The sequence below is a fragment of the Conger conger genome, chromosome 13 (assembly GCF_963514075.1).
Source record: "Conger conger chromosome 13, fConCon1.1, whole genome shotgun sequence".
Classification (NCBI taxonomy): Eukaryota; Metazoa; Chordata; class Actinopteri; order Anguilliformes; family Congridae; genus Conger; species Conger conger.
In genome coordinates, this window is record NC_083772.1 from 45,565,724 (window position 1) to 45,579,973 (window position 14,250).

Genomic DNA, 14,250 nt, shown 5'->3' on the forward strand with positions numbered 1-14,250 from the left:
ACCCCCCCCCCCCCCCCCCAAAATGACGCTGACCCCAGTTTGCTTCTAATTTCGGCAGCACTCTCACAGTTAGGGGAAAAAACCCAACATTGCTCATCCCTCCAGGTTTCAGACAGAGCTAGATAGGCTGTGCTGTCACAGTCCGAAGGGCCTGGTGACGGGGGCCAATCGGATGCCTGCGTTTCACTTTCATAACCCAACAGGAACTAGCCATCATTGCTGGCGTCAAAGGGAGCAGTACACAGCTGCTCCTGTGAGTCAGCCTCTGTGTGAGTAATGAGAGCGCCCATCAGCCTTTGTGCTGAAGGTCACCTGACGCAGGGCCCATTACCGCCAACACTTCACCTGGCCATTCACTCCGTGGCTGAAACTCTAACAGGGGCAATCCACAGCACTTATCCTGCATTAATAAACAGACTAATGCAATGCAATTGCCATTGCAATTATTTTCCTGTGTGAAGCACAAAGGTAACTGCATCTCTCCCAAACAGATGCACTTAACCCTTTGAAGACTGGCTTCCTTGGAATGGTTATTATTGTTTTTCTAAGCCAGTGTGTCGCGGGTTAACCCAGACCCAATGTTAAGCGCGCGGACAAAGTGCAATTGTCCTTTCACAATCGACGGTAAATGAACATCGCCGGCATGATTGTACAGAACGATGCTAACTGGCGTGGGAGCTGTGTGGCTGTGGGTTTGGTGGCGTCATGCAGAATAGGCGTGCAGTCATGAACAGCGGTAGTGCAGCAGATTGCACTGCATTCTGCAAATGAAACAGACAGTTAAAACGGGGCAAAGGTATTTCATGACGTGGTGAAACAGTGAGTGCTTGTTGTCAGTGGACTCTCAAACCAAAAGTGGGCCAGATCAATGTTTTTTCTAGAGGCGTTGCCGTGGGGGCAACCATTTCGTAAAGTATTGGGGTAGGGGGGGTTACAAAGGAACACGCAGCAATTGTTGTAGATGGCGTTTCATAAACCCCTGCATAAAATATTTTATTTAAGGTTTCTGTTCAATGTCATGGTATCGTGTGTTGTGTTATAATTGTGGGTGTTCTATCATTTTGTCCATGTTGTCTTAGTTATTCAATGACATTTGGTTTGTTTTGGGGCTCCAGCTATATAAGCTGCAGTGAAGGGCATGAAGGGAGGGATTGTTGAATTTGGGAGGGGTATGCATTGGGTGTGGGGTCCAGTTGGGAAATATTTTTATTTATTAGTTTGATTGCGAAGCAACACACTACTGTTATCCTAAAGTTTTATTAGTGTGATTGAGAAGCAACAGATTAACTCTCATTCTTTAGCTTTATTTATTTATTAATTATTATTATTATTATTATTATTCTGCCTGTTTTTTTGATATGCTACTCCTCCCACATCTTTCAACACCAAACCTACTGAAACCTGTCCGGCATGATCCCCAACGGAGTGCTTGTTCACAGCTCTTTGGTATTCCCATTAATGTGCAAGATATTCAAGGTTTTCCAGGGAAAAACTCACATAGGAACTTTGATGTTGCCAGCAATTGCCTTAGCTTCCGAGATACTCATTCTGAGATTTGGTCTGAACAATAGCTAAACCTCTTGACCATGTGCATGCTTTTATGCCAGGGGTGCACAATGGTCCTCAAGGGCCAATCTGCACACTGGTTTTTGTTCCAACCAATTTTTTTATTTGCTGACAGCTCTGCAGCTGCTGCTGGTGCTCACTCACGCCAGATCATTATTTAATCACTCAATTATATCTTAAGACCAGACGTTCCTGAAACGGATTTGCCCTTGTTGTTTATGCCTTTAGTTGCTGCCACATGATTGGCTGATGAAATATTTGCATTAACAAGCTCGTATACAGGTTCTCCAGAGATGGGGACTCGAGTTGCACTCGAGTCGCACGTACACAGACTCCAGACTCGACTCGTCCAAAAATGACTTGAGACTCGACTTCATCAATAAGGACTTGTGAGTCTGCCAATTGGCATTGTGAAAATGATGACGTGAATAATGTCACAGCCAATTTCAATTGAAATTGAAAGATATTCCCTGGTTAAAACACACCAAACGCTGTTTTACGTGCCACACCGTGCGCCGTTAGTTGCTACCATAGCAACACCCTATGGTTTATTTTTTGCAGCATAGAATCTTGGGGTGACTCTTGGCTCCACAAGTATCCTCCACTGCCAGAACCTGCAGGTTCTTTCTGTATAATATACGCCGTATCCGTCATCTCCTGACGGAGAAAGCCACCCAGCTCCTAGTCCAGGCGCTCGTCATTTCCCGCTTGGATTACTGCAACTCCCTCCTAGCCGGTCTCCCAGCATGCGCCATCAAGCCCCTCCAGCTGGTCCAGAATGCTGCAGCCCGCCTGATCACCAGTCAGCCCAGGTCGGCTCATGTCACCCCGCTTCTCATTGGCCTCCACTGGCTTCCTTTTGCCGCACGCATCAGCTTCAAGGCCCTAGTGTTGGCATTTCAGGCTGCTAAGGGGACTGCCCCACCTCACATACAATCCTTGATCACTCCCTACTCCCCAGCTAGACCACTCCGGTCTGCCAGCTCTGGTCGCCTTGTGGTTCCCTCACTACAAGCACCTGGCGGTCGAGCTGCACGTTCACGCCTGTTTTCCGTTCTGGTTCCTCAGTGGTGGAATGACTTGCCTACCACTGTCAGAACAGCAGAATCCCTCCCCCTATTTCGACGCAGACTCAAAACACACCTTTTCAAACTGTACCTTAGTCCTCCCTCCTGATTTCCCCTGCCCCCCCTTTCTGATATCCCTATCCTCCTTGTCTAACCCAAAAAAATAAAATAAATTGCACTTATGATGACTACATGTTTAGAACAGCATTCCATGTGTATTTTCCTAGTTATGGATGTGATGCTTTGACTTGAACCTATGCACTTGTAAATCACTTTGGATTAAAAGCGTCTGCCAAATGACTAAAATGTAAATGTAAATGCATGTTCTGACCTTTGAGTTTAAATAATTTATCAAACAAAATGATTGCAATTAGCAAAATGCGGAGAATTAAAATAAAAAATGTGGGGGCAACCAGGTCAAATTTCAACACAACTCAGTTTACCAGCACCGGACCTGATCCCACCGCTGTTCAGAGCTGCATTAATGTAACTTGGCTAAACCCTTGTGTGGGCCAAATGAGGCATTTCAGACTCAGTATAATGTTTGTCTCACTGTTTAATCAGCATAACAGAAGCGCATATTTTCTTATTTTGTTGACTGCCAAGTTGTAGCGATGTTGGCTTGCCCTTCAAATGGTGGATCTTGAAATCTTGAACTGTATTTTTGAGAGAGCTTGTTTGTAATTGACGTTAACATGAAAAGCTACCGTAGAACCCACATGCACTGTAGTTGCATGCCGTTTTGAAAAGATTTATAATTTTACGATGCAATAGGGCAATGGCATTCCATAGGATTTAAGGTTTTTCTATAGCATAATGTTGATGGTCCCAAAATCATACCTCCTAATTTCTAGCATAAACAATATCTAGCCTCATTTTTTCAAGTAAATGCTTAACAGTTACCTTTCATTTAAAAATTTAAAAGTAAGAGTATATTAATAAACTAATACTGCAATGTGTTTCAAACTCCAACACTTTGTAACAGTTTACAAATAATTATCATTCTTGAGTCAGATGCAGATTAAGCAGATTAATTGGAGAATATCCGTACAAAACTGCATTTAGTCCAGGATTAAGATTAATCTGTGTTCATGTAACCTGCCCCCATTTTGTTATTGACCATCATCGTATAGTACAGCCCATGGTAATGCTTACATTACGTTACACAGAGTTCTTAAAAATAGAATGGTTATTTAATTTATCTTATTTATTGATATTACCTACCACGCCAGACCTGAGGTTGTGGCAAACCTTTCTCCAGCCATCTCGAGAAAAGCTTTGTCAAAACATTGGCTCAGAGACTTGAGACTTCTCTTGGACTTGCTTTTGATGACTTGTGAACATCTCTACATTTCTCACTGAGTGTAAATCCGTTTGCTTCACTTCGATGTGCTGGCTGCTTTGTTAAAGCCTCCACCTGCTGGTGCACCCTTTGAACACACTGTGTCCTGTAACTCCACAGCTTTCAGTTAGTGCCGATTGTTATGTCAGCATTACAGTGTTCAACACTCGAACCACGTATTTGTGACTTCACACCTTAAGGGTTAAGGGAAACAGTTAGTGGCAGAGAGGGGAACTTTATATTTTTTGTATTTCTGTAATTATGTCAAACATGTCGAATGAGCATTTTCAGTTCTGCTGAACATAGCTCAGGGCGTTCCCACATGCTGACGTGTATTGGCCTGAATTTCATGGCTTAGTCAGCATGCCACTTTGTGATGCGCTGCCGGTATAGGGTGCATGCCACATCACCGTGGTGATTATAGTGCCAGCGTACACAGAGGAACAGCTCCGAACACTGCAGCCAGTCTGGTTTCACCACCAAGAGCCATCCTCCACCCCACAAAAAATATCCCCTGCTCAGAACTGCAGTTCCCACAATGCAGAGTACCAGCGCATGCCGAATATCCTCTGTGCAGAACTGCATTTCCCACAATGCAGGGGTCCGCCAATGCTGCACATCCCCCGCTCAGAACTGCATTTCCCACAATGCAGAGGGTCTGCAAACGCTGCACATCCCCTGCTCAGAACTGCATTTCCCACAATGCAGAGGGTCTGCAAACGCTGCACATCCCCTGCTCAGAACTGCATTTCCCACAATGCAGAGGGTCTGCAAACGCTGCACATCCCCTGCTCAGAACTGCATTTCCCACAATGCAGAGGGTCAGCTCATGCTGACTGCAGACCACCAATTACACATTGAAATCCTGATGCACAATCAGTCGCTCAGCTAAGCACTGAATATCACAACAACTTAACATTTAATCGCCTCAGTCATCTCAATACAGATAATGTATCGCGGAGACCAGGATGGGGGCAGTAATATGGCTTTAACACGCAGGGGTGAACACGGTCATCATGGAGAGGGCTGCCGCAGGAGCAGCTGCTGGGCTCGGTGAGGTTGGGCGGGGGTCTGCTCCAGGGTGAGGAGAGAGCCCTGGATGACAGTGTGTAGCTCACTTCCTGGTCCTGGTCCTGGTCCTGCTCACTCGTGCCACTGCAGTTGGCTCCAGGAGACGCGTTTCAGCGCAAGGCAACGGTAACAATAATACAGATTCTTCTTTTTTCCCCCTCGCAAGAAAATGCAGTTGCATTCATCTAAAATCTCCAGAATAACGTCTGCGCATTGGGAGTCATTCTCTCATGCGCTCATTGGATGAGCGCTTGGAGGACATGCCCATATAAGGGCTTCCTGTTTCCCTACTGCACAATCTCTGGCTCCAATTTGCACAAAATGGCGGCGCCCGAAAACTTCATTTCCACTGCTTCAAAACTGTTCACAAGCCCATGGAAAGTCAGCGGGTGATGTAATGTCAAAACTATTTTCTAAAATATATGATGTGAGTCTATGTGTGTGTGTGTGTGTGTGTGTGTGTGTGTGTGTGTGTGTGTGTGTGTGTGTGTGTGTGTGTGTGTGTGTGTGTGTGTGTGTGTGTGTGTGTGTGTGTGTGTGTGTGAGAGAGAGAGTGTGTGTGCGCGCATCGGAGTGTGCGTGTGTGTAGCAGAAAGATCATCGGAAAAGTACTCTTCAAATCACGGAAGCAGTTGAAGGTCCAGAACACAGTACACACTGTCCTCACTGAAAACAATCTGCTTTTAGAGGAGAAAATAACAGGCATAGAGAAACATCTGGAAGATGTCCCGTTTCTGCTGTTTGAGCCAGTCAGTGCGAGAGGATCCGGCCTGTTTCTGCTGTTTGAGCCAGTCAGTGTGAGAGGATCCATCCTGTTTCTGCTGCTTGAGCCAGTCAGTGTGAGAGGATCCGGCCTGTTTCTGCTGTTTGAGCCAGTCAGTGTGAGAGGATCCGGCCTGTTTCTGCTGTTTGAGCCAGTCAGTGTGAGAGGATCCGGCCTGTTTCTGCTGTTTGAGCCAGTCAGTGTGAGAGGATCCGGCCTGTTTCTGCTGCGTGAGCCAGTCAGTGTGAGAGGATCCGGCCTGTTTCTGCTGCTTGAGCCAGTCAGTGTGAGAGGATCCGGCCTGTTTCTGCTGTTACACAGAGTGTAAGAACACAGCTGCAACAGCCATCCTCAGCACTTCCTGCACCCCTCACCTTCCAACGCTCACCACCACCTCATCCTGCAATCCCAGAGCTTTACTGAAACTACAGCCTCATCCTGCAACACCAGAGCTTTACTGAAACTACAGCCTCATCCTGCAACACCAGAGCTTTACTGAAACTACAGCCTCATCCTGCAACACCAGAGCTTTACTGAAACTACAGCCTCATCCTGCAACACCAGAGCTTTACTGAAACTACAGCCTCATCCTGCAACACCAGAGCTTTACTGAAACTACAGCCTCATCCTGCAACACCAGAGCTGTACTGAAACTACAGCCTCATCCTGCAATCCCAGAGCTGTACTGAAACTGCGTCTATAACGGATCAGTCTGATGCTGGCATTCTATGGCTCCCAGGAGTGAATATTTTAGTGACAGCTGTGCTGTCAGCGACGTATGAAAATCCACATCTTTCTGTGTGAATAACGACTCCACACAGCGGGTTTCACTCACGCTCGCAGGTCACATTTCAGCGGGTAACTGGCCATTTAGCCTCCTTTGTGAACAGTGATAAGAAACAGAACCCTTTTTGTCTAAATGTACATTCGCTGACTGGCAGGCCTCGGAAGCGATCGCAGGAATTACTGCGATTTTCATGACTTGCTGAGTGGCATGATGAGTGAATGATCTGGCTGATCTAAGATCAGTGCGGAGACAAACCCAATGGGCAGGCATTAAATGCGCAGTACAAAACAATTGTACAGCAATGGCATCTGGCTTCAGTCACTGTTCTGCGTCTGCCAACTGTCAACACAACTCCAGCGCACAGAGCCCTGTTATGCAAGGGAACTCCAGCACGGCTGCTGGACAATAGTGCTTGCGTTACTTCCAGTAAACGTGTGGGTGGGAGTTATTCACGTTTTTCTAACGGGAGTCTCTTCCGCGTAAATAGGAAGACTGGGAGCGAGATATACGGCTTATTGTGGGATTTACTGCCCCCAAACAGGAACAGCACCCCAACGTTCACACGCACAGAAACACCCCAACGTTCACACACACAGGAACGCCCCAACGTTCACACGCACAGGAACGCCCCAACGTTCACACGCACAGGAACACCCCAACGTTCACACGCACTGGAACACCCCAACGTTCACACACACAGGAACACCTCAACATTCACACGCACACAGGAACATTCACACGCACAGGAACGCCCAAACGTTCACACACACGCACAGGAACGCCCCAACGTTCACACACACGCACAGGAACGCCCCAACGTTCACACACACGCACAGGAACGCCCGAACGTTCACACACACGCACAGGAACGCCCCAACGTTCACACACACACAGGAACGCCCCAACGTTCACACGCACAGGAACGGCCCAACGTTCACACGCACAGGAACGCCCCAACGTTCACACACACAGGAACACCTCAACATTCACACGCACACAGGAACATTTACACGCACAGGAACGCCCGAACGTTCACACACACGCACAGGAACGCCCCAACGTTCACACACACAGGAACGCCCCAACGTTCACACACACAGGAACGCCCCAACGTTCACACACACAGGAACGCCCCAACGTTCACACGCACAGAAACACCCCAACGTTCACACGCACACAGGAACATTCACACGCACAGGAACGCCCGAACGTTCACACACACGCACAGGAACGCCCCAACGTCCACACGCACAGGAACGCCCCAACGTTCACACACACGCACAGGAACGCCCCAACGTTCACACACACGCACAGGAACGCCCCAACGTTCACACACACGCACAGGAACGCCCCAACGTTCACACACACGCACAGGAACGCCCCAACGTTCACACGCACAGGAACGCCCCAACGTTCACACACACGCACAGGAACGCCCCAACGTTCACACACACACAGGAACGCCCCAACGTTCACACACACGCACAGGAACGCCCCAACGTTCACACACACACACAGGAACGCCCCAACGTTCACACACACACAGGAACGCCCCAACGTTCACACACACACAGGAACGCCCCAACGTTCACACACACACAGGAACGCCCCAACGTTCACACGCACGCACAGGAACGCCCCAAAGTTCACACGCACGCACAGGAACGCCCCAACGTTCACACGCACGCACAGGAACGCCCCAAAGTTCACACGCACAGGAACGCCCCAACGTTCACACGCACAGGAACGCCCCAACGTTCACACGCACAGGAACACCCCAACGTTCACACGCACAGGAACGCCCCAACGTTCACACGCACAGGAACGCCCCAACGTTCACACGCACAGGAACACCCCAACGTTCACACGCACTGGAACACCCCAACGTTCACACACACAGGAACGCCCCAACGTTCACACGCACAGGAACACTCCAACATTCACACACACAGGAACACTCCAACATTCACACGCACAGGAACGGCCAAACGTTCACACACACAGGAACACTCCAACGTTCACACACACAGGAACACCCCAACATTCACACACACACACACAGGAACACCCCAACATTCACACACACACACACACACACACACACACACACACACACACACACAGTTTCAGAAAGGATGGCAGTTTGTAGTGCTCCATTGTGTACACAATAGAAATAGTAAAGAATAAATGAATCTGGGCATTTGAGGAAGAGAGGGGGAAAACACAGTGACAGGGCAGTTTTAAATGCATTGCTGTAAAAGAACAGTGACAGGGTGGTTTTTTGGGTTCCCTGAGCTAAAGGAGACCTGCCAGTCTGCACCACACCACTGCCCACAAAGGCCCGTGTCTGAATGAACATCCCCGACCAAGCATAACACTCCAGCCTGAACATCCAGTGTACTCTCAGGTAAAAGTTCCCAATACCTGGACTCATCTTTACAGAAATACATAAAATATATAATATAATATTGTATATAAAATATAATATCATTAAAGCTAGGTATATCACTATTACTAAAGCAGGCATAATGAATCCTTATGGAAATGGAACACAGTCTGCTAAATGACTATAATGTAATGTAATATAGGCCCATTATATATTTTACATACTTTAGACTATCGGTTATATACACACCATAATTCGTAAATTAACCAATGTATTATGAAATGTCACAGATCTTGATAATAGCCTATATTGCAAAGTGTAATGTTTACAGTGTAGCCTATTAAATTACTGTAAGGTAGTCCATCAATCACAATCACCACCCACACACTCAAACAGGTTCCATTCCATTAGCATGTGTTGCTTAACTGCCTTTCGTGGAGGGCAAACTCCTATATGTAGCAATGAAATACATTAGGCTAATTTCCACTTCCGACCGCCTGTAAATAATAAAATGTTGATTAACGGCAATATGCATGAATATTCCTCACTGCAGCTAGCTCGCAAAATAGAACAATATACCAGAGTATTACATTTTCAAAATTATGAACACAAGACGCACTAAACGGCAATCCTAAACAGCGGTACCGCTGGTCAGATATATCCAATATGACCTTCCATACCGGGGGGGCGGAAAACATCAATTTCATGCAGCGGGGAAAACTATTTCCACCTTAACCCAGTTCGCAACTCTATGCCTCCGGTCTTTGGCACGTGTCAGGATTAATCCAAATTCCGATCGCGAGTGAGAGCAGTTACATTGTTTCAAAGGGCATTTTGACGTCAACTCCGTTCCCAAATATCACAGCGGGGCGCCCGTTGCTGTTCATCCCACCTAGCTAACGTCAGTCGTCGAGTTACCGTCCCATCTAGTCAACTAGCTGTTAGCTGAAAGTGTGGTGAATTTCCGCCGTTAGAATAAGGGAAGAAAGGGCATAAACACTATCCCCATTCACCAAATCTCTCAAATGCCCCACTCACCTAGCGTCAGAGACCCGTCGCAACAGAGAGATGGTCAGTTAGCTAACACTTCCGAACGACTTGAACACCGCTGTGCGTACATTCCATCCGTATTATTTTCAAAGCGTTGAAGGCTACGCTCCGTGGTGCAAGGAGACCGTCTCTCTAACACTGCATGCAAACGCGTCACCTCCAGCCCTTCGCTCCGCTGGTATGGTTTTTAAGCAGGAAAAAATACGGTTTTAAGCTCAGTCCTGATTGGGCTGCTAGAGAGAGAAAAATGAGAAACTAGCCTTACTCCGAGCAGGCGATTGGTTCACTACGCGGAGAACGGGCGTACCCGCGCGCCCAGACTTTTAAAGCGATAGTAGCATTAGTCATATCGACGCATTCTACATTATACTGCCGTAGGTTACACAAATTATCCTTTATCGCAGTGCCGTCAGCTTCGCTCTATTTGATTTCTGTATTCCTGTATGGACACATAATTGATCTTGAATATTAAAATCACAGTAACGCCTTTTGAACAACTGCTTCAGACCAGTGCCAGAGGAAGAATATTGTATGCTGGTAAAATTAGCATCACACCGAAATATACTGGAACACTGAAATACGGTTATGGTTTTATATAACTGATGGATTTTATGCACTGCCAAGCTGGCCTAACTAACTAATGTATCTGTTAACTAACTAACTAACTAACTACAGACAAGTTAATATGTACTGCGTTGTTAATGTACGTATTTGTACATCATTAATTCATGTTAGCAACAATGAATGCATGCAATTCATACTGCAATGAGAAAAGAAAAACACTTTATTTATTTGTTAATGGTTAACTAATTATAACGTTATTCTATGGTTTGCTGCTGTATAAATATTAACGTAACTAATACATTAGTAGCTAAAAATTAATGAACCAATTTCATGCTTAATTAATGTATTTGTACATCAATTAATTAATGTTAAGAACATTACTTATGAACACCTATTGTGAAGTACGATCGATATTTGTATATATCATAGATGACACATACTTTAACTTTTCTTACAGTAAAAGGGAACCTACTTAAAAAAAGGATTGCCTTCTCTAGTAAAAGATGAAAATAAGAATATCAGACATGAATGTCATATTACAGAAATTGCATAAAAGAAATGTATTTACCTTTTGCTGTCCTGATAAATATGTTATGCTAATCTCTAGGTTCATGACAGATTTGTTTACTGGCATAGCAATATAAAACACGGAAAGGTGTGACAATATTATATAGAAATGCCCAGATTTCCTGTTTTGGCCACATTAGCTACAGTATCATGTTCACAAGCTTTGAGAAGCCTGATTGTGTATATGTTTTCCCTGTTCTCAAGTCATCTTCTGTGCTGAGATTCCTTTTTATCGAACAGGCATTTTACTCTAATTTTTTTCTTTAATGTATTCAGAACAAAGGATCTGCACCACACACATTTAGCTAGATCTGTGTGAGTGAAAACCCACTGCGTATAAACACAGCCAGAGCTGTTAAATCATTTACACTTTTTGATTTCCAAAAGGACATGGTGCATCACAGAAGAAAGCAGAGCAACTGGAGGGTTCATTCCATGTGTGTGTGTTCGTGTGTGTGTGTTCATGTGGCAGACTGTGTGTGTTTGGCGGACTGTGTGTGTGTGGTAGGCTGTTTGTGTGGCTGACTGAGTGTGTGTTTGTGTGTGTGTGGGGCAGGCTGTGTGTGTGTGTGTGTGTGTGTGTTCAAGCGGCAGGTTGTGGGTGTGTGGCAGGTTGTGTGTGTGTGTTCATGTGGTAGACTGAGTGTGTGTTTGTGTGTGTGTGTGTGGGTATGTGTGCGGCAGAGTGTGTGTGTGGCAGACTGTATGTGTGTGTGTGTGTGTCAGACTGTGTGTGTATGTGTGTGTGTGTGTGTGTGTTTGTGGCAGACTGTGTGTGTATGTGTGTGTGTGTTTGTGGCAGACTGTGTGTGTATGTGTGTGGCAGACTGTATGTATGTGTGTGTGTCTGTGTATGTGTGTGTGTGTGTGTGTTTGTGGCAGACTATGTGTGTTTGTATGTGTGTGTGTCTGTGTCAGTGGTCAGTGTTTCAGCAGGAGAGCACAGTTAGGATAGCAGTGGTTGTTTCAGCAGGAGAGCACAGTTAGGATAGCAGTGGTTGTTTCAGCAGGAGAGCACAGTTAGGATAGCAGTGGTTGTTTCAGCAGGAGAGCACAGTCAGGATAGCAGTGGTTGTTTCAGCAGGAGAGCACAGTTAGGATAGCAGTGGTTGTTTCAGCAGGAGAGCACAGTAAGGATAGCAGTGGCCGTTTCGGTAGGTCATTCAGGAGAGCACTGTCTGGAAAGCACCGGTTGTTTTGGCCAGATATTCAGTCAACCATAATCAGGCACACAGTGGTTGTTTTGGCAAGTTATTCTGTTAGAGGTTCCCAGATGCAAGCTTAGCATTGCTGTGCCACAATCAATAAAGATCATCACATTTTGCAAAACGCAAAGTTGGAGTCAGAGCAGCCACATTTATTATCAGCCATAACACAGGTCTCTTGTTTCTCATGTTCTCCTCACTTTCACATCAACAAATTGTCACACCTGCCCATCACACCTGCCCATCACACCTGTCAGTCACACCTGCCCATCACACCTGCCAGTCACACCTGCCCATCACACCTGTCAGTCACAGCTGTCCTCTCTACCTTTCCCCTCAGCCAGGTCACCCGCCCGTGATCCAGCCTGGTTATTATTCAAAAGGTGCTCCTCAGAGAATAGGGAAATAGGGCAGAGTACATTAAATCCATATCACAGGAGCAGAATTGGAGCAGTGTAAGTTGCTCTGTGTTGCGTGCAGTGGTGAGGTCAAACTGACAACTGCAAGGGCACATGACCCAGCCGCCCCCCGCCAAAACACTGGCTCTATAAGAACCCATGCCCCCACCTCCACCCCACACTGGCTTTTTAAGGGCACGAGGTCCCGCACTTGGAGGGGTGGGGTGGGGAGGGGGTGGGGGCTCTGCTGCATCCAGAAGCAGATCAGGTTCTGCCCCATAGACACTTCTCATGGCGAAGGTCCTGAGAGCAGAGGGGCTGATGGGAAGGCAGGATGCGGGTGATGAATGAGCCATTATTCCACAGCCTCCAGTTTCACTGTGGCGGAGTGGACCCCATTACCAGCCTCTCATCTCCTGCAGGGTTCAAAGGTCCCGTTAACAGATCCTCTTCTTCTCTGGACACTGAGACACGGCCCTTCCTGCCCCAGTCGTCACATCCCTGCGGCGACTGACACCACAGAGCCACTACTGCGCCAGCAGTGTCCTTCTGAACGCAGCTTTCAGTGAGCCCCGCAGAGCTCCAGCGCTGCCACGTGCTCTCAGCGTTTCCCTGAGGTTGTACTTGAGCAGCAGGAAGACCACAGCAGTCTCCCAAGATTAGGGTGCTTCTCACACTCAAATGAAGGTGTGAAAAGTACCGAAAAAGGTTCAAATGCTTGTCCCTGGGACAGTACCCTATTGGTGCATAAAACTGTACCCCTTGCCAGCAATATATTAATTACAGTTTTATACAGTTGGTTATACACGTCTCAATGCTGAGTACACTTTTTCCAAAACTCTTAACACAACACGCAGCTTGGCACAACAGTTACAGTTTTTTCACACGTTGCAGAATTTGGCTCATTGTGTCAAAACTCTACACACAAGACAGATAAGACACAACACTCACTGGGAGATAAACATCTCACTTCTATGGCAAAATGAAACTCAGCAACCTAACAATCCTTTTTCAAAATGGCATTTTTGCAACAAAATCATACACACATGCACCACGTGAATTACTCTTTCAGAGCAGCAACAACACACTGATGTACTTTATACAAAACACTGCTGTCTTTAGTACTTTGAAGACCTTTTTCTCATACAGGCTTCTCTGACAGATTGTTCCAGTACAGTACATCTACTCACATTTCAAAGAACACAAAAATAGAAAGTCTTCAGAGAAAAATATATACATTTGCCATTGCAGGTTTTTACAACAACAAAAAGTACAATTACAGTAGAGTAATCAATTCAATAAATGTTATGTAAACTCACGGAGACAATAATAATGACATAGATTTGTAAGGGACTGTAAGGGATGGGGTGGATGGTTTATGGATCCCTCTGTTAGGGTCTGGCCACATCACCTCATCCACATCACAAGCAAAGGCATGCCTGCCTCAGGCACATACTGCGCTGTCTGAATGTGTCTATGCAGTG

General features: G+C 46.3%; 1 protein-coding gene across 1 annotated transcript in view; it reads right to left on the minus strand.

Moving 5' to 3' along the window:
- The window catches only part of tpst1 (tyrosylprotein sulfotransferase 1), a 57,018-nt gene extending 46,819 nt beyond the window's left edge, over positions 1-10,199 (minus strand). The window contains exon 1 of the mRNA XM_061217525.1: positions 10,021-10,199. The gene's annotated coding sequence lies outside the window, so the exon portion shown is untranslated. The remainder of the gene's footprint in view (positions 1-10,020) is intronic.
- Positions 10,200-14,250: the final 4,051 nt, after the last annotated feature.